The following is an 18,404-nucleotide window of genomic DNA, read 5'->3' as shown; positions in this document are numbered from 1 at the left end:
GTCCCAGTCAGCATAAAGTCGACCAACAATACCCCTTTCGGATCCCAAAAAACGGTTGTCATGGCTTTACTGGCAGACTGTGTTTGTTTGAATTTCCGCGGCTTTCGCGAAGAAGGATGCCGCCACTGGCGTGATTGTTGCTTGGTCTTAGGTGTAAAGTGGTATGGCCAGGTTTCGTCACCCTGATCGGCTGCAAGGCGGTTAAGAAATGCGCGGAAAGCATCAACTCGTTCCCGCATGTGGTCCTCAGTTAGCATGCATGGCACCCATCTTGCGCACACCTTCCGGTAGTTCAATGTTTCCGTTAAAATTCTGTGAGCGGTGCTTCGGGAAACCTCAGGAACCAACGTGCAGAGATCATTCATGGTGATCCGGCGATCTTCACGCATGCTTTGCTCAACCTTCAACACTGTCTCTTCAGATATTGACGGTCTCCCGCTCCTTTGTTCGTCGTGAATTTCGGTCCATGCAGCTGCAAACTCTCTGCACCACTTAAGAACATTTTTGACATCCATACAAGACTCGCCATACACTTCCGTCAATTGGCGATGGATTTCAATCGGCGCAGTGCCCTTTGCGTTCAAAAACCGAATAACTGCGCGCAATTCGCACTTGGCGGTAACATCCAACGGGAGCTCCATTCTGCCTGCCGTTGTGGCCAAGCGGTTCTAAGCGCGTCAGTCCGCAACTGAGCTGCTGCTACGGTTGCAGGTTCGAATCCTGGCTCTGGCATACATGTGTGTGTTGTCCTTAGGTTAGTTAGGTTTAAGTAGCTCGAAGTCTGATGACCTCAGATGTTAAGTCCCATAGTGCTCAGAGCCATTTGAACCATTTTTGAGCTCCATTCTCAACGGCTGCCAAGCCAAGACAGCGCCTCAGCGCGGAGTGCACATGTTTACACACAGCGCGTGAAGCACTCTTCATAACAGTGTGACCAACTGCCACGCAAACAGAGTTCTGTACTTATAAAAAAATAGGAGACCCTCGTATGAGCGCAGAACAGTAGGATGATGGGAGTAGGATATCATGCGATGAAATCTGTACCGCCGGTATAAACTGCAGAACTGAGTGCGGACCATCACAATTACTATTTATTACATAAGTACTTTCGATTGCATATTTTAAAACTTAATATACTGTTCCATTGGGGTAATTATGTGCAAATAAAACACTGCTGATAGTAGCTTGCACACGACCAGTACTCTGCTAATTTAACCACAGTCAATAAAGTTTTCAAATTGGGTGAGTTGACGTCAGTTCTTTTCATCTACATATTTATGCCTACTCCGCAAGCCATTGCATGGTGTATGGTGGAGAATACCTTGTACCACCACTAGTCATTCTCTTTCCTGTTTTACTCGCAAATCGAGGGAGGTGGTAACGACTGTCTATGCGCCTCCGTACATGCCTTAATTTGTCTTATCTTCTTGGCCCTTACACGAAATGTACGTTGGCGGCAGTAGAATCTTTCTGCAGTCAGCCTCAAATACCAGCTCTCTAACTTTTCTCAACAGTGTTTCACGTTAAGAACGTCGTTTACCCTTCAAGGATTTCCATTTGAGTTCATGAATCACCTCCACAATACTCGAGAGTTGAACGAACCGACCTGTAACAAATCTAGCAGCCTGCCTCTGTCCTCGTGGGGATACCAACAGTCGATAAATACTCAAGAATGGGTCGAAATAGTGTTCTATGAAGGCTCTCGTTCATAGATGAACTACACGTTCTAAAAATTCTCCCAATAAACCGAAATCGACCATTCGCCTTCCCTATTACTGTCCTTACGTGCCTGCTCCATTACATATCGCTTTGCAGCCTGAGGCCTACATATTCGACCAATGTGACTGCATCAAGCAGCACACTGCTGAGGAGGTATTCGAACATTATGGGAGTCTTTTTCCTACTCATTTGTATTAACTTCTACTAAACTAAACTCCTCCCGAACAGGCCCAACGGAACCGGCCGACCGCCGTGTCATCCTCATCCCATAGACGTCACTGGATGCGGATATGGAGGGGCCAGTGGCCAGCACACCGCTCTCCCGGCCGTATGTCATTTTACGAGACCGAAGCCGCTACTTCTCAATCAAGTAGCTCCTCAGGTTGACTCACAAGGGCTGAGTGCACCCCGCTTGCCAACAGCGCTCGGTAGGCCGGATGGTCACCATCCACGTGCTGGCCCAGCCCGACACCACTTAACTTCGGTAATCTGACGGGAACCGGTGTTACCGCTGCGGCTGTATTAACTTCCGTTTCTATATATTTAGAGATAGCTGTCATTCATCACACCAGCTGCAAAATTTTGTTTAAAACATCATATATCCTCCTGCAATCACTCAACGACGACATCCTCCCTTGTACCACAACGGCATCAGCAAACAGCCTCAGACTGCCGCTCACTCGATCCATCATATGAATGCACTGAGGAGACATGAGAAGTGTACGACCCTTCATCAGCAAATTTCAGTAAGTTGAGATCAGCAGCCAAATGGAAACGCGTACGAACGCTACTCAAACGTTTGTCCTGTCTCCATGGTTCCATTTACCACGCGTTACCACTGTCATTTGGGTAAATTGGAAGCTACAAGCCAAAGTGTGTCTGCAATGCCGGCTATTAAAATGCCAATACCAAGACAAATACCAAGTTTTATCTACTGTGCATACGCATTGCAGTAGGATGAATACAAAACTAAATTTGAAGGTGATTTTGGGGGTATACAGTGTGCGAAATGTAGTACCTGTGGCAGCAACATGCTGGATGGCGAGACTAAGTTCGCGCGTTTCTTGTTGAAAGATAACACTGTCGGGAAAAAACGCAACAGCAAGAATAATTAATGCAGAGTAATGAAATTTTGGGAAATATCTGTCTACGTAACTGTTGTGTACATAGTTCCGCGTAGTCAGCGCGTACACAATTTTCCCACTAGAGCGCGGCCCGCTAAGCACAACAGCGCAGGGGCAGTGCTCGTCCGTCTCCGCACTACGAGATGGCGCTGCCATAGAGACGGACCAAATTCTGCTTCTGCCGATCCGCGTATTAATATCAAATTCTGCTTCCACCTATCCGCGTATTAATATGTAATGCAGACAATGAGATTGCTGCTAACGTAGAACATTTTCTCCTCGCGGATCACACTCATGCAGTGTTACATGAACGTGCGAGGTATTATAACAAGGCGATTAGTCAGTCTGCATTTGTCTGCATCAGTCTGTACCAGTCTGCATTTGTCTGCACCAGTCTGTACAAGTCTTCATTTGTCTGCATTTGTCTGCACCAGTCTGTACCAGTCTGCATTTGTCTGTACCAGTCTATAGTCAAGTTTCAGTCTGTGCCTAATAAGATTACCATATTCCTGTACATAGCCATGAAGATAAATGTATAGACACGTTTGTCAAGTATCAGAGATATATGTGAGAATAAGATTAACGTACCAATACCAAAGGAACTTCAGATTGTCAATTGTAAATAGCATCCAGTACCAAGTTAAGTAATTCTTATGCTTGTTATTATTTTAATAAATGTGTGTGAAAATTAATCAAGTTCTGTTTAAAGTTAGTCACCGTCAATCTGCTACTCTAAGCGTGCAAGTGGCATTTCTATCGTCTGACCTAACGGCAGAAGATAAACCCGCCACGATAAGACCACGAGACATATTGCTGACACTCGCCTACTTCGTTAGAGCGACAAGTCAAATAATGTGATGGTGTGTGTACTGAAGATCTTACAGTACGCTCACCACAGTAACATGTTTAAGTGATTAACATTGCAAGATCACAGGTTAACGTAAGCGTGAGATAAGCCACTGCAAATGTAAATGCTGGTATAATGATAACCCTTGTAACAGACAGACTGTTGAATGCTAACATGAAAACGTGCATTCACTGTCTTGTACAGCTGCCGGATGGCAGTTTGTGGGCTGTGGCTCTGGAGTTGTCGTCTGATGACGTTTCATATGTGCTCGATCGGTGACAGATCTGGTGACTGAGCACGCCAAGGCAACATGTCGACATCCTATACAGGATGTTGGATTCCAACAGCGGTAAGTATGCGAGTGTTACCTTGTCGGAAAACACTCCCTGGAATGCTGTTCGCCGGCCGCGGTAGCCGAGCGGTTCTAGGCGCTTCAGTCCGGAACCACGTGGCTGCAACGTTCGCAGGTTCGAATCCTGCATCGGGTATGGATGTGTGTGATGTCCTTAGGTTTAAGTACTTCTAAGTCTGGGGGACTGATGGCCTCCGTTGTTATGTCTCATGGTGCCTAGAGCCACTTTTTAAAATGCTGTTCATTAACGACACCACACAGGTCGAATCACCAGGTTGACATATACTTTTCCAGTCAGGGTGCTTGTGATAAACACGAGAGTGCTCCTGCTGTCATACGAAATCGCATCCCAGACCATAACGCCAGGTGTACGTTCAGTGCGTCCACCACGTAGACAGGTTGGTTGCAGGCACTCAACTGGTCACCTTCTAACCAACACACGGCCATCGCTGGCACCGAGGCAGAACCAGCTTTCATCAGAAAACACAACAGATTTCCACCCTGACCCCCAATGAGCTCTCACTTGACACCACTGAAGTGGCAAATGGCAGTGATTTGGGATTCTAAGCTGTCCTTGAAACATCCGATTTCTAACGATTTTTTGGGTCACTGTGGTGCCAACTGCCACTCAGATTAATATTGCAGCCGCAGTATGATACGCCGCAGCCATACGCCAAACACGATAGTCTTCCCTCTCGGTACTGCCACGTGACCGTCCAGAACCCGGTCTTGTAACTGTACATACTCGTGACCACCGCTGCCAGCAGTCATGTACAGTGGCTACAATCTTGCCAAGCCTTTCTGCAATATCGCAGAAGGAACATCCAGCTTCTCGTAGTGCTATTACACGAGCTCTTTCAAGCTCAGTGAGATATCGATAATGGCGTCTTCGTTGTCTTAAAGGCGTTCTTGACTAACATCAACTCAGCAGGTCCAGTCAGAAAGGTAACTAATGCTCACGATCATTACAGCATGGATTTAAAGCAAACCTGTTTTGGATCCTCAAGCGCAGTAACCGCCACTGTCATACGATTGGTGTGAAATCAGAACAGACATCATCTTTCAGGTGTAGAAACATACCCACCAACTTTCGTTTATGTCACAAACACCTTCTTGGTGTTGCGATCTTATTTTCCGTTAGCAATTATCACAATGATAGGATGCAACCACTTTCCTTAATATGTCATCATTGTAACGCCTACCGCTGTCCAGATTAACAGCTATGGAAACCAAAGGTGATCGTATTGTGCAACCAGTGGCACCCCATACCACAACACCATGAGCTGTTCCCATATGAGAAATAAGAATGTCATCAGAGAATATTCGTTCCCCTCGGAGGTTCTCACATGGACACGTCCATCTTGATGCTGAATGCAGAATCGGCATATGGCGCCACTCCTGTGTCCAGTGAAAACACTTCTATAAAATGGGTGTCGAATATTCGTAATATGCTCAAATATCTCACAAGACTTACACTCTTGAGTAGAAGATTCCAGTGTGGCATTTTGATGTCGTGACCCGGTGTCACCCACATGGAGACAACGTTCTGGTTTGCTATTGGCTAAGCAAGGCTCCGCTATATATCGTCATCATCATCATCAAATCATCGTCATTAGTGTTCTGCTCGTAGGCAGGTTTTCACTTGATAAATCTCCAATCTCTCCTGTCTCCTACCATCCTGCCATACTCTTCAGGTTCGCGTAATTTACGCTTTCTTTGATGTCGTCTACCATCTTGTATCTCTTCTCTCCTCTCAATCTCCTTCCACACTTCGTTACTCACTCTTTCCCTTCAGCTTATCTTCTCCATTCTCCTCAATATCTACATCTCAAATGCTTCTAGTTCTTTTTTTCATCCTTTCGTCTCAGTGTCCACGTTTCTGCCCACACAGTGTGACACTCCAGGCAAAACACTTGCCAAGTCTTATGCTCAGCCCTTTATCTGGTTTTCCACATAATAATCACCTCTTTCTATTGAATACCTCCTTCGCTGTAGCAATGCAAGTATTCACCTTCTGACTGTGTCTCATATCTTCAGTGATAGTACTTCCGTGATATTTAAACGTTCTTACACGGCTAATAATAGCTGGTCCTATCTTAATATTTGCCTCTCTCCTTCCTTTGCTGATTACCATACTGCGTTTTTGCTGCATTAATTCTCATCCCATATTTCACATTAGCTTCATTCAGATACTTCAGCATTTTGCTTATAGTTAGTTTACTTCCTGCCACTAATACCGCGTCAACAGCAAATATTTCCATCTACGCCTATCATAATAATCTGTTCCATGTATAACAATAAACGGGAGAGGCAACAACTTTCCCTAATATCCATTTCAGTGCGGCGTCCTTCCGATATTTCATTTCTGATCCCTATTCCTACTTTCTGTTATAAACATAGGTTCTGTACCAGTCGTCTCTCCTTCAAATTTACTCCTTTCCTCTTCGAAATAGCCATCAGCTTGTTCCATTGTACTCTGTCAAAAGCTTTTCCCAAATCAACAAAAACAGTAGAAATTTCTCTACCTTTCTCAGTATTCCTTTAGCCTATGATTTTAACAGTCCAATAGCATCTCCTGTTCCCTAAATCTGATGTTTTCTCTCTAGTCCATTTATACCGTGCGCCATAGAGCCTTCTGTTCAACACTCTCAGCAATACTTTAGCTATATATAATAGCACAGAACTTCCTTTGTTGTGATTGGTTAAGACGCTTGAGCAGTGTCGGCTGCTAGTCAGGCTGTTGGCGGGGGCCGCAGTAGACGGTCGTACCACTGGTGGCTCTCCTCAGTTGTTGTAAAATAGTATTAATTGTTTATTAAAGAGAATATCGGGGCAACGGACAAAGTAGACGGTTTCAATAGTGATGGAAACACTCAATTATTATAGAAAATGACATTACTAAACGCATCGTAATCGCACGCGAATGTGACGACCGAAAGCGCTGCCGCGCGGAATAAGTTTTGACAAAAGCATCGATAAGGACGACCTTATTACTTTAAGATGTGATTAGGCATTATTGGATCAACGTACCAAGAAGTGATAGGTGTGACATTAAGGGGCTCCGGAAAGGCTCCAAATCATGAAAAGTTCAATTTTTACTTTTTTGCGTTTTCTGAATCTGCAGACTATTACCTTTTAATAGATATATAATTTATTCAATTCCGAAGACTACAACTATTTTTAAATTTTTTTTGAAATGTGTTCTACATGGGCGTGATCCACTGTGGCGCTGTTAAACTGCTGTCAAATGGTGTTATTATTAACGTCCGTGTTCATCAGGTACATTTTAGTGATGTGAGATAAAGTATGTGTTGTGGCTAACCTATTTTCAGAGACTTAGCAGCACCTGAACTGTTGAAAAAGTGTATTCACGGAAAAATTTAAAACCCCAATGAAAGTGTAAATAGTGTTATATGGTCGAGAATTCCCAAGACTGTATTTGTTGGAATAGAAACACTTCACTTTGGTGTGTATGATGCTGTTGCGACTTTCAATGATGGCAACATTGTAAGGTGCAAGGTATTTAGAATTATGGGAATGAAGATAGGTTCTAATATGGTACGAGCGATGCTTGCTTTAGACAACGAACGCCTTCGGGCTGCAGACAGGGCTGTAAAGAGTCTAGAAATACAACCAAGAGTAAACAGGAGGAGGAACAAGAGGAAGCTGGAGGAGGATGAAGATAATCCATCCTATGGACCTGGAATGCACTAAAAAGTTAATCCAATCTTTGTCGCTCGATTCCCAAAACTTTTATTTTCTCATACTAATTACATGTTTTCTAAGGATCTTCCAAACATATTTGTTTCAAACTTTCAGTAAATGTTACACAGTACCTTCTGCATAATTTAACACAGCCTTTTTCCAAAAAACTGTATATTTTTTAATATATAAATAAAAAATTGCAAAAAAATGTTGTGAATTTTCATTACAGTTGAAAAAAAATCATCTTTAATAACTGAACTAAAATTTTGTAAAATCCCTGTGTTAAGTTGTAGCCCATATTCCAATAAATAATCTGTAAAAAGTTCAACTTCCTACCTCAAATACTTTGTGAGGAAAGATGTAATTTATAAGCGTTATTTTAACATTGCAAGTATAGGGCGTTCCGGAGCCCCCTAAACAAAGAGTTCAGATGTAATTTCGTCTGAAGACAGTGCTGTTGCAAGACTTACAGGCCGTTGTAAACCATGGCATTTACTGCTTTCCTCCTCGCTTTAGTACAGTTTTAACGCAACAGCGCCACAACAGCTCATCGAGGCCACGACCTGGTGCTGTGCTGCCATCTGTTGCCTGACGGGCGTCTTTAGAAGATACCAGATAGGAGTCCTCTAGAGAACTTTTGTGTGGAGTAACGGATTTGGACACCTCCATTCAAGAACCCTCACGTACAGGCTACGGTTTGGCTGTTACAACCAGACACCAGGACACACACGTGTTAACATGAGGAGAGTGTCGTACAGTGTTGTCGTTGGCCTCGCTATTGTTGGCACATCTGTTCACAATAAGCCGCCGCATAAAGGTAAACCGTATCACTGGTCGCCGTATTGAGAGTCCAAAGTGCCCAGGCGCCGTCGTACTGTCGTACTCTTCTTGTGGAACTTGTCTCCATAGCTTTAATCGTTGTTAACTAAGTTAACTTGTAGTAATGGATTGAACTTTAAGTTAATTTTGAACAACGTTAAAGGACTCTTTTAATTTCCGCTTTCTTTGAATCTGATAATCGGTAGCTAGATCTTACTACAAGGTGTACAACTTTGCTTCCGCCGTTTTTTCCCCAACATTTGAGGCTTTAATGAAACAAATTGGTTACACATGTATCACTCAAAGTATTTTCCATCGCTGCTCACTACTTTCTCCCATGTTTCGGGCAGTGTACGAATCCGGCGTCGAAAAAATTGTTCATCTTTTGAAGCAATCTACGAATCGATCCAACTTGTGACTTCTTCATGAGATCGGAAGTGTTGGTCAGCCAGTCCATACGCCATTGATTTAAACCGGTGATAGTCAGAGGGAGCAATGTCTGGAGAATACGGCGGGTGGTGTAGGACTTTCCATTTCAACGTTTCCAAGTATGTTTTGACGTCTTTTGCAACGTGAGGTCGAGCGTTGTCGTGCTGCAAAATCACTTTATCGTGCCACTCGCTGTATTGCGGCCGTTTGTCTTTTAATCCTCTGCTCAAACGTATTAATTTCGTTCGATAACGAGCACCTGTGATTGTTTCACTTGGTTTTAACACCTCACAGTACATGTCGCCGAGCTGGTCCCACCAAATGCAGAGCATGGTCTTGGAGCCCTGAATATTCGGTTTGGCCGTCGACGTGGAAGCATGGTCGGGATGTCCCCATGATTTTTTACGTTTAGGGTTATCGTAATGAACCCATTTTTCGTCCCCGGTCACAATACGATGCAAAAATCCCTTGCGTGTTTGCCTCTCAAGCAACTGTTCATAAACACGCAAACGCCGTTCAACGTCTCTTGGTTTCAGCTCACACGGAACCCAAATTCCTTCTTTCTGAATCATTCCCATAGCCTTGAGACTTTTGAAATGGTTTGCTGTGTCACTCTCACTAATCGTGCCAGTTCTTCTGGAGTTTGAGGTGAGTCTTCACTCAGCAACGTCTCCAATTCTGCATCTTCGAAAACATTCTCTCTTCCACCACTATGCCGGTCTACGACGTTAAAATCACCGTTCTTGAAGCACTGAAACCACTCACTTTAGCTTCTTTCACTAATAGCGTCCTTACCATACGTACCTAAGAGCATTTGATGAGACTCAGCCGCTGTTTTCTTCATACTGAAACAAAACCGTAACAGCTACGGCAAACGGCGGAAGCAAAATTTTACACTTAGTATTTAAGACAAAAATGACACGGCGCCGTCCGCGGAAACCATGTTCGGACTAGTTCGGGTCGCGTGGGTGTCTGGCTACGCGCCACGTGGGATTAGCCGAGCGGTCTGAGGCGCTGCAGTCATGGACTATGCGGCTTGTTCCGGCGGAGGTTCGAGTCCTCCCTCGGGCATGGGTGTGTGTGTTTGTCCTTAGGATAGTTTAGGCTAAGTAGTGTGTAAGCTTAGGGTCTGATGACCTTAGGAATTAACTCCCATAAGATTCCACACAAATTTGAACATTTTTTTCTGGCTTCGCGGGGATACGCGTGACTGATGTAAAGAATTGAGTGTGAGCGAGAATAACTATAGAGCCGGCCTGTGTGGCAGAACGGTTCTAGGCCCTTCAGCCTGTAAACACGATGCTGCTACGGTCGCAGATTCTATCTAATCCTGCCTCGGGCATAAATAGATGAAGGCACCGGTGGCAACCTGATTATCACTCGGAACCCGATGAGCGCGCCGGACGAAAAGCACATCTCGACGCTCTAAGTTGGCGCGCACGCCTCATCATCCGCCCTGATGCCACCCACTCCGACCAAGGGCCCTCCCCACGGGCGCCACCCAGCCTCAGCAAGGGCAACATGGCAGGATGGCCATTGCCGGCAGTCCCGATGCCTCAGGGAGATAGGCATCTACTCCTTGGCATACGTGGGGAGTTAACGGCGCAAGCATCAGCAGAGCGATCCCGGTGTTGTCAGGGGGCTATACAACCAATAGGGTACATGGTGGCCCCACCACAACGGACTGGCTACCGTGCAGGATCTTAGGTGCAAAAATGTCCAAGGTCGTCGTCTCAGCAAAAAGCAACACTGCACAGTGCATAGTGGTAATCACACGCAGGAAGGTATCCTCGCCTAAGAGATGGAAAACGAGCGAGACAGCATTGCGACGACGAGAAAGCCGGCTAAAGGTCTCAACGCAAGACAGATACAATGCACCATGTAAGGCGGCCTTCCCCAATTGGCTCGCTCTTCGGAAGAATTTAGAAAGATGGAGGACAGACCCGAGAGGGGACCATCACATAAGGCCAAAACTTTTGAGGCTCCTTTTAGTCACCTCTTCCGACAGGCAGGAATACCGCAGGCTTATTCTTACCCACAGACCCGCAGAATTGGAGTCCAGTAGTGGTATCCGATGCACTATTGTAGGTTTACTGTAAACCTTGGACCTTCACATTGACGATGAATCACAGAAACTGCATCAGGAATGAATACAATAGGCACCATGCCATTTTCTGTAAAGAGGAGTAACACTTGAAACGGACTGTGCTTGGAAACTTTCGTGGGAGTCCAGAAGTAGTTTCAGATGCACTACTGCATGTTTACTGTAACCCTTATATCTTCACATCGAAAATGAAACACAGAAATTACATTGGGATTGAGTACAACAAACATCATGCCGCCTTCTGTACAGGCGAGTAACGCCTCAAACGGTCTGAGATTGTAACATTTATTGGGAGTGAAGTAGTTGTTTCTGATTCACCGCAGCAGGTATACTGCAACCCTTGGGCCTTCACATGACGATTAAACACAGAAAGTGCATCTGGATTGACGTGCTGACTTCTGTCCAGGGGAGTAAGTTTTCAAACGCTCTGTGCTTGGATACGTTTTTGGGAGTGAAGTAGTAGTTTAGGATGCACCATTGCAGGTTTACTGTAACCCTTCGACCATCACATTGACGATGATACACAGAAATTGCATCGGGGTTGAATGCAGACGAGTAGCTCTTCCAACGGTCTGTGCTTGGAGTCCTTCCTGGAAGTCCAGCAGTTGTTTCTGATACACCACTGCAGTTATGCTGTAACCCTTGGACCTTCATATTCAAGATGAGACACAAAAACTGCATCGGGACTCAATGCAACAGGCATCATGCCGACTTCTGTCCAGGCGAGTAACGCTGCAAGCTATCTGTGCTTGGAACCTTTCCTGGGAGTCCAGTAGTGGTTTTCGATGGACAACTGTAAACCTTAAACCTTCACATTGACGGTGAATCACGGAACCTACATCAGGATTGAATACAATAGGCACCATGACATCTTCTGTAAAGAGGATTAACGCTTAAAATGGACTGTGCTTGGAAATTTTCGTGGGAGTCCAGTAGTAGTTTCCGATGCACCACTGCGTGTTTACTGTTACCCTTGGACCTTCTTATCGACAATGAAAAGAAGAAATTGCATTGGTAAGGCGTCAAATGGTCTGTGCTTGGATATTTTTTTGGGAGTCCAGTAATAGTTTAGGATGCACCACTGCAGGTTAGCTGGGTCCTTAACATTGACGATGATACACAGAAACTGAATCGGCATTGAATACAACAGGCACCACGCCGAATTCTGTCCACGCATGTAACGCTGCAAACGATCTGTGCTTGGAACCCTTCCTGGGAGTCCAGTAGTGGTTTCCGATGCACAACTCTAGGTTTACTGTAAACCTTGAACCTTTACATTGACGGTGAATCACAGAAACTGCACCATGACATTTCCCGTAAGGGGAAGAAACGCGTAAAACGGACTGTGCTTGAAAACTATCGTGGGAGTCCAGTTGTAGTTTCCGATGGACCACTGCAGGGTTGCTGTAACACATGGACCTCCACATTTTGCATCGGATTGCATCGGGATTGAATACAACTTGCACCACGCCGACTTCTGTCCAGGCGAGTAACGCTTCAGACGGTCTGTGCTTGGAACATTTATTTGGAGTCCTACAGTTGTTTCCGATAGACCACTGCAGGTTTACTATAATCCTTGGACTTTCTCATTGATGATGAAACACAGAAACTACATCAGGATTGAATACATGAGACACCATGCCGACTTCTGTCAGTGGATTAACGCTGCAAACTCTCTGTGCTCGGAACCTTTCCTGGGAGCCCAGTAGCAGTTTCCGATAGACAACGGAACGTTTACTGTAACCCTTGGACCTTAACTATGACGATGAAACACATTAATTGCATCGTGGTTTAATTAAATCATGACCCATGTGGACATTTGTCCAGTGCAGTCACGGGGCAAGCGGTATGTGCGTGGAACCTTTTCTGGGATAACAATAGTTGTTTCTGATGCACCACTGCATCTTTATTGTAACCCTTGGACCTATAGATTGAGGACGATACACAAAAATTGCATCGGGGTTGAATGCAAAAATCACCATACCGACTTCTGTCCAGGCGAGTAACTCTTCAAACGGTCTGTGCTTGGGGTCTTCCCTGGGAGTCCAGTAGTTGTTGCTGATGCACCACTGCAGGTTTGCTGTAACCCTTGGACCTTCAGACTGACGATGAGACACAGAAATTGCATCGGGATTCAATACGACAGGTACCATGCCGACTGCTGCCCAGGCGAGTAACGTTGCAAACGATCTGTGTTTGGAGTCTATCCTGGGAGTCCAGTGGTAGTTTCCGATGAGCTACAATATGTTTTCTGTATACTTTGGACCTTCACATTCGTGATGAATCACAGAAACTGCATCAGGATTGAATGCAATAGGCACCTAGCCATCTTCTGTATAGGGGAGTAATGCTTAAAACGGACTGTGCTTGGAAACTCTCGTGGGATTCCCGTAGTAGTTTCCGATGCACCACTGCATGTTTACTGTAGCCCTTGGACGTTCACAACGACAATGAAACACAGAAATTGTATTGGGATTGAATACAACAGGCACCATGCTGCCTTCTGTACAGACGAGTAACGCCTCAAACCGAATATTTATTGGTAATGAAGTAGTTGTTTCTGATGCACCACAGCAGGTTTACTGTAACCCTTGGACCTTCATATAGATGATGAAACATAGAAACTGGATTGGGGTTGAACACAACAGGTACCATGCCGACTTCTGTCCAGATGAAAAATGTTTCAAACGATCTGTGATTGGAACCTTTCCTGGGAGTCCAGTAGTAGTTTCCGCTCCACCCATGCAGATTTACTGTGGCCCTTGGACCTTCACATCGACGATGAAACACAGAAATTATTTCGGGATTGCTTAAAGAGGTACCACGCCGACTAATGTCCAAGCAAGGGATTAAATACAACAGGCGCCATGCCGACTTCTGTCCAGGAGAGTAACGCTTCAAACGGTCTGTGCTTGGAACCTTTATTGGTAGTCCTACAGTTGTTTCCGATGGACCACTGCAGATTTGCAATAACCCTTGGACCTTCACTGGACAGAAGTCGGCATGGTGTCTGATGTATTCAATCCCGATGCAGTTTCTGTGTTTCATCATCAATGTGAAGGTCCTAGGGTTACAGGAAACGTGCAGTGATGGCTCGGAAACTACTACTGGACTCACAGGAAAGATTGCAAGCACAGAACTTTTGCAGAGTTTCACCCCTGGACAGAAGTGACATGGTGCCTGTTCTATTCAGTCCCGGTGGAATTTATGTGTTTTATCGTCAATGTCAAGGTCCAAGGGCCACAGTAAATCTGCATGGGTGGAACGGAAACTACTACTGGACCCCCAGGAAAGGTTCCAATCACAGATCGTTTGTAGCATTTCTCGTCTGGACAGAAGTCTGTGTGGTGCCTCTTGTATTCAATTCCAATGCAATTTCTGTGGTTCATTGTCGATGTGAAGGTTCAAGAGTTACAGTAAAAATGCAATGGTGAATCGGAAGCTACTACTGGACACCCACGAGAGTTTCCAAGTACAGTCCGTTTTAAGCGTTACTCCCCTTTACAGAAAATGTCAAGGTGCCTATTGTATTCAATCCTGATGCAGTTTCTGTGAGTCACGGTCAATGTGAAGGTTCAAGGTTTACAGTAAACCTACGGTTGGGCATCGGAAACCACTACTGGACTCCCAGGAAGGGTTCCATGCACAGATCGTTTGCAGCGTTACTCGCCTGGACAGAAGTCGGCTTGGTGCCTGTTGTATTCAATGCCGATTCAGTTTCTGTGTATCATCGTCAATGTTAAAGACCAAGGGTTACAGTAAACCCGCAGTGGTGCATCCTAAACTATTACTGGCCTCCCAAAAAAGTATCCAAGCACAAACTATTTGAGGCCTTACTCCCCTGGACAGAAGTCAGCATGTCTCCTTTAGTATTCAATCCCAATGCACTTTCTGTGTTTCATTGTCATGTGAAGGTCCGACTGTCACACTAAACATGCAGTGGTGCATCGGAAACAAATATTGCTCTCCCAGAAAAGGTTCCAAGCACATACCGCTTGCCCCGTAACTGCCCTGGACAAAAGTCGCTTGGTGCATGATGTATTCAATCCCGATGCAATTCTGTGTTTCATCGTCAATGTTAAGATCCAATGGATACAGTTAACGTTCAGTTGTGCATCGGAAACTACTAACGGACTCCGTGGAAAGCTACCAAGCACAGACAGTTTGCAGCGTTAATCCACTGGACAGAAGTCGTAATGGTGTCTGATGTATTCAATCCCGATGCAGTTTCTGTGTTTCAAAGTCAATGTGAAGGTCCAAGGCTTACAGTAAACCTGCTGCGATGAATCAGAAACAACTACTTCACTCCCAATAAATGTTCCAATCTCAGATCGTTTGAGGCGTTACTCGCCTGTACAGAAGGCGGCGTGGTGTTTGTTGTACTCAATCCCAATGTAAATTCTGTGTTTCATTTTCGATGTGAAAGTATAATGGTAACAATAAACACGCAGCAGTGTTTCGGAAATTACTTCTGGACTCCCACAAAAGCTTCCAAGCACAGTCCGTTTTAAGTGTTACTCCTCTTTACAGAAATTGGCATGGTGGCTATTGTATTCAATCCTCATGCAGTTTCTGTGATTCATCGTCAATGTGAAGGTCCAAGGTTGACAGTAAACCTACAGTAGTGCATCGGAAACCACTACTGGACTCCCAGGAAAGGTTCCAAGCACAGATCTTTTACAGCGTTACTCGCCTGGGCAGAAGTAAGCATGGTGCTTCTTGTATTGAGTCGCTATGCAATTTCTGTGTCTCAACGGCAATCTGAAGGTCCAAGAGTTAGAGTAAACCTGCAGTGGTGCATCACCCCCTCCCGCGGGTCTGGGTGTAAGTCGCCTCTGCCTGTCGGAAGAGGCGACTAAAAGGAGTCTCAAAAATTTCGGCCTTATGTGATGATCTTCTCTCGGGTTTGACCTTCATCTTTCTAAATTCTTCCGAAGAGCACGCCAATTGGGAAGGGCGCCTTACATGGTGCACTGTATCCGTCGTGCGTTGAGACCTTTAGCCGGCTTTCTCGTCGTCGCAATGCTGTCTCGCTCGTTTTCCAACTCTTGGGCGAGGATACCTTCCTGGGTGCGATTACCACTATGCACTGTGCAGTGTTACTTTTTGCTGAGACGACGACCTTGGACATTTTTGCACCTAAGATCCAGCACGGTAGCCAGTCCGTTGTGGTGGGGCCACCATGTACCCTATTGGTTGTATAGCCCCCTGACAACACCGGGATCGCTCTGCTGATGCTTGCGCCGTTAACTCCCCACGTATGCCAAGGAGTAGATGCCTGAAGCATCGGGACTCCCGGCAATGGCCATCCTGCCATGTTGCCCTTGCTGAGGCTGGGTGGCGCCAGTGGGCCCTTGGTCGGAGTGGGTGGCATGAGGGCGGATGACCCGCAATGAAACATGGTACATCATCTCTCGCTAGTGGTCAGCCGCCAGCAGTCTCTAAGCATTCTCGGGCTCAATTTAATGCTCAGAAATACGATCCGAAAACGTTCCCCTCCCTGGCCACACTGTGGGATGAGCTTAAGTCTCAGGATGGCAGTGACATTTATTCGCCCTGGTTGCTAGTTTGTACGAGAGCTGATGGGGATTCTTTCATGTCCACAAAACCTCAGTTTGTAGAGCATTTAGAGGACAAGTTTGTGGAGGTGGAGGGCTTGCCCAGAATGCGCTCTGGGTCAGTTTGTTAAAAACGGTATTCTCTGCCCAGTCACGAAGGTTACTTGCTTGTGACAAGTTGTGGGATGTTAACGTTACCATCACACCACATAAGAGTTTAAATATGGTTCAGGGTATTATTTTCCATAGGGACCTACTTTTGCAGTCTGATGACGAGCTGCGCGCCAACTTTGAGCGTCGAGGTGTGCATTTCGTCCGGCACGTTCATCAGTGTCCGAGGTATAATCAGGTTGCTTCCAGTATTCGGCTGCCAAGACCTGCGTTATGCATTTCTGCCGGCGATGCACAGTTCACCCTAAGCCACGGCTTTATCTTGGCGGCGAACTTCTTGCTGTGTGGACATCGGTTTTTGGGTGTGGTTTTTGATGCCCAGTTGACTTGGCTCCCACATATTCGGCAGCTTAAACAGATGTGTTCGCAGCATCTTAATGCTCTATGATAATTGAGCCACACCGGCGGGGCCGCTGACCAATCTACCCTCTTACGGCTCTACCAGGCTTTAATCTAGTCCCATATGGATTATGGGAGCCTGGCTTATGGTTCAGCATCCCCTTCTGCGTTGCATGTGCTGGACCTAATCCTTCACAGTGGGAGCATTCCTGACCATCCCTGTGAATAGCCAATTTGTGGTGGCAGGTGTCCCTCCATTGCGGTTACAGCGCCAACGTTTACTGGCCACTTACGTTACACATGTTTGTAGCTTGACCGGGCATCCTAATTATCGTCCCCTGTTCCCTCAGTCGGTCGTCCATCTCCCAGAACGTCGGCCCCGGTCGGGTTGTACGATCACGGTCCGCATCAGAGCTTCTCTCTGGGCTTGGAGTTTTCCCTCTTCCACCTCCTTTCCGGGCCCCCCTGCGTAAACCCCCCTGGAGAGTGCCCCGCCCTTGCCTTCGGCTCGAATTGGCACAGGGCTCGAAGGACTCAGTCCCTCTGGAGGCCTTCCGAAGTCGCTTTCTTTCCATCCTTGCACGTATCAGGGCTCTGGTGTTGTTTACACTGACGGTTCGATGGTTCCTGGTCATGTCAGTAATGCTCTCACTCTGGGGTACCATTACGAACAATGCTCATTGCCGGCTGGCTGCAGTGTTTTCACTGCCGAGCTGAACGCCATCTTTCGTGCCCTAGAGTATATCCGCTCCTGCTCAGGTGAGTTCTTCGTTATCTGTAGCGACTCCTAAGCGGTTTATGAGCTATTGACCAGTGTTTCCCTCACTCTCATCTGGTATGGCGGTCCAGGAGTCCCTCAATACTCTTGCCCGTTGCGGCCACACTGTGCTCTTTGTGTGGACCCCTGGTCATGTCGGCATCCCAGGCAATGAACATGTTGACTACCTGGCCAAACAGGCCACCAGTGAACCAACTCTGGACATTGGTCTCCCGGAGACCGATTTGCGAGCAGTCTTACGCCGCAAAGTTTTCGCGCGTTGGGACGCTGAATGACGCGATATGACCACACCTAATAAACTCCGTGCAGTCAAGGAGACAATGACTGTGTGGCGGTCATCCACGCGAGCCATTCGCAAGGACTCAATTGTCCTTTGTTGGCTCCGCACTGGCCACACCCAGCTGACGCACAAACATTTACTGCGCCGTGAGGACCTGTGTCTCTGTCGCTCCGGGGTGG

General features: G+C 46.2%; 1 protein-coding gene across 3 annotated transcripts in view; it reads right to left on the bottom strand.

The window, feature by feature from the left end:
• Positions 1–18,404, bottom strand: part of LOC126094468 (probable cytochrome P450 6a20) — a 136,499-nt gene that overhangs the window by 101,264 nt on the left and 16,831 nt on the right. The gene's annotated exons all lie outside the window — the stretch shown is intronic.

This window comes from Schistocerca cancellata, chromosome 8 (genome assembly GCF_023864275.1).
Source record: "Schistocerca cancellata isolate TAMUIC-IGC-003103 chromosome 8, iqSchCanc2.1, whole genome shotgun sequence".
Taxonomy (NCBI): Eukaryota; Metazoa; Arthropoda; class Insecta; order Orthoptera; family Acrididae; genus Schistocerca; species Schistocerca cancellata.
Note: the sequence above shows the minus strand (reverse complement) of the source record. Positions and strands in the feature narration are given on the sequence as shown.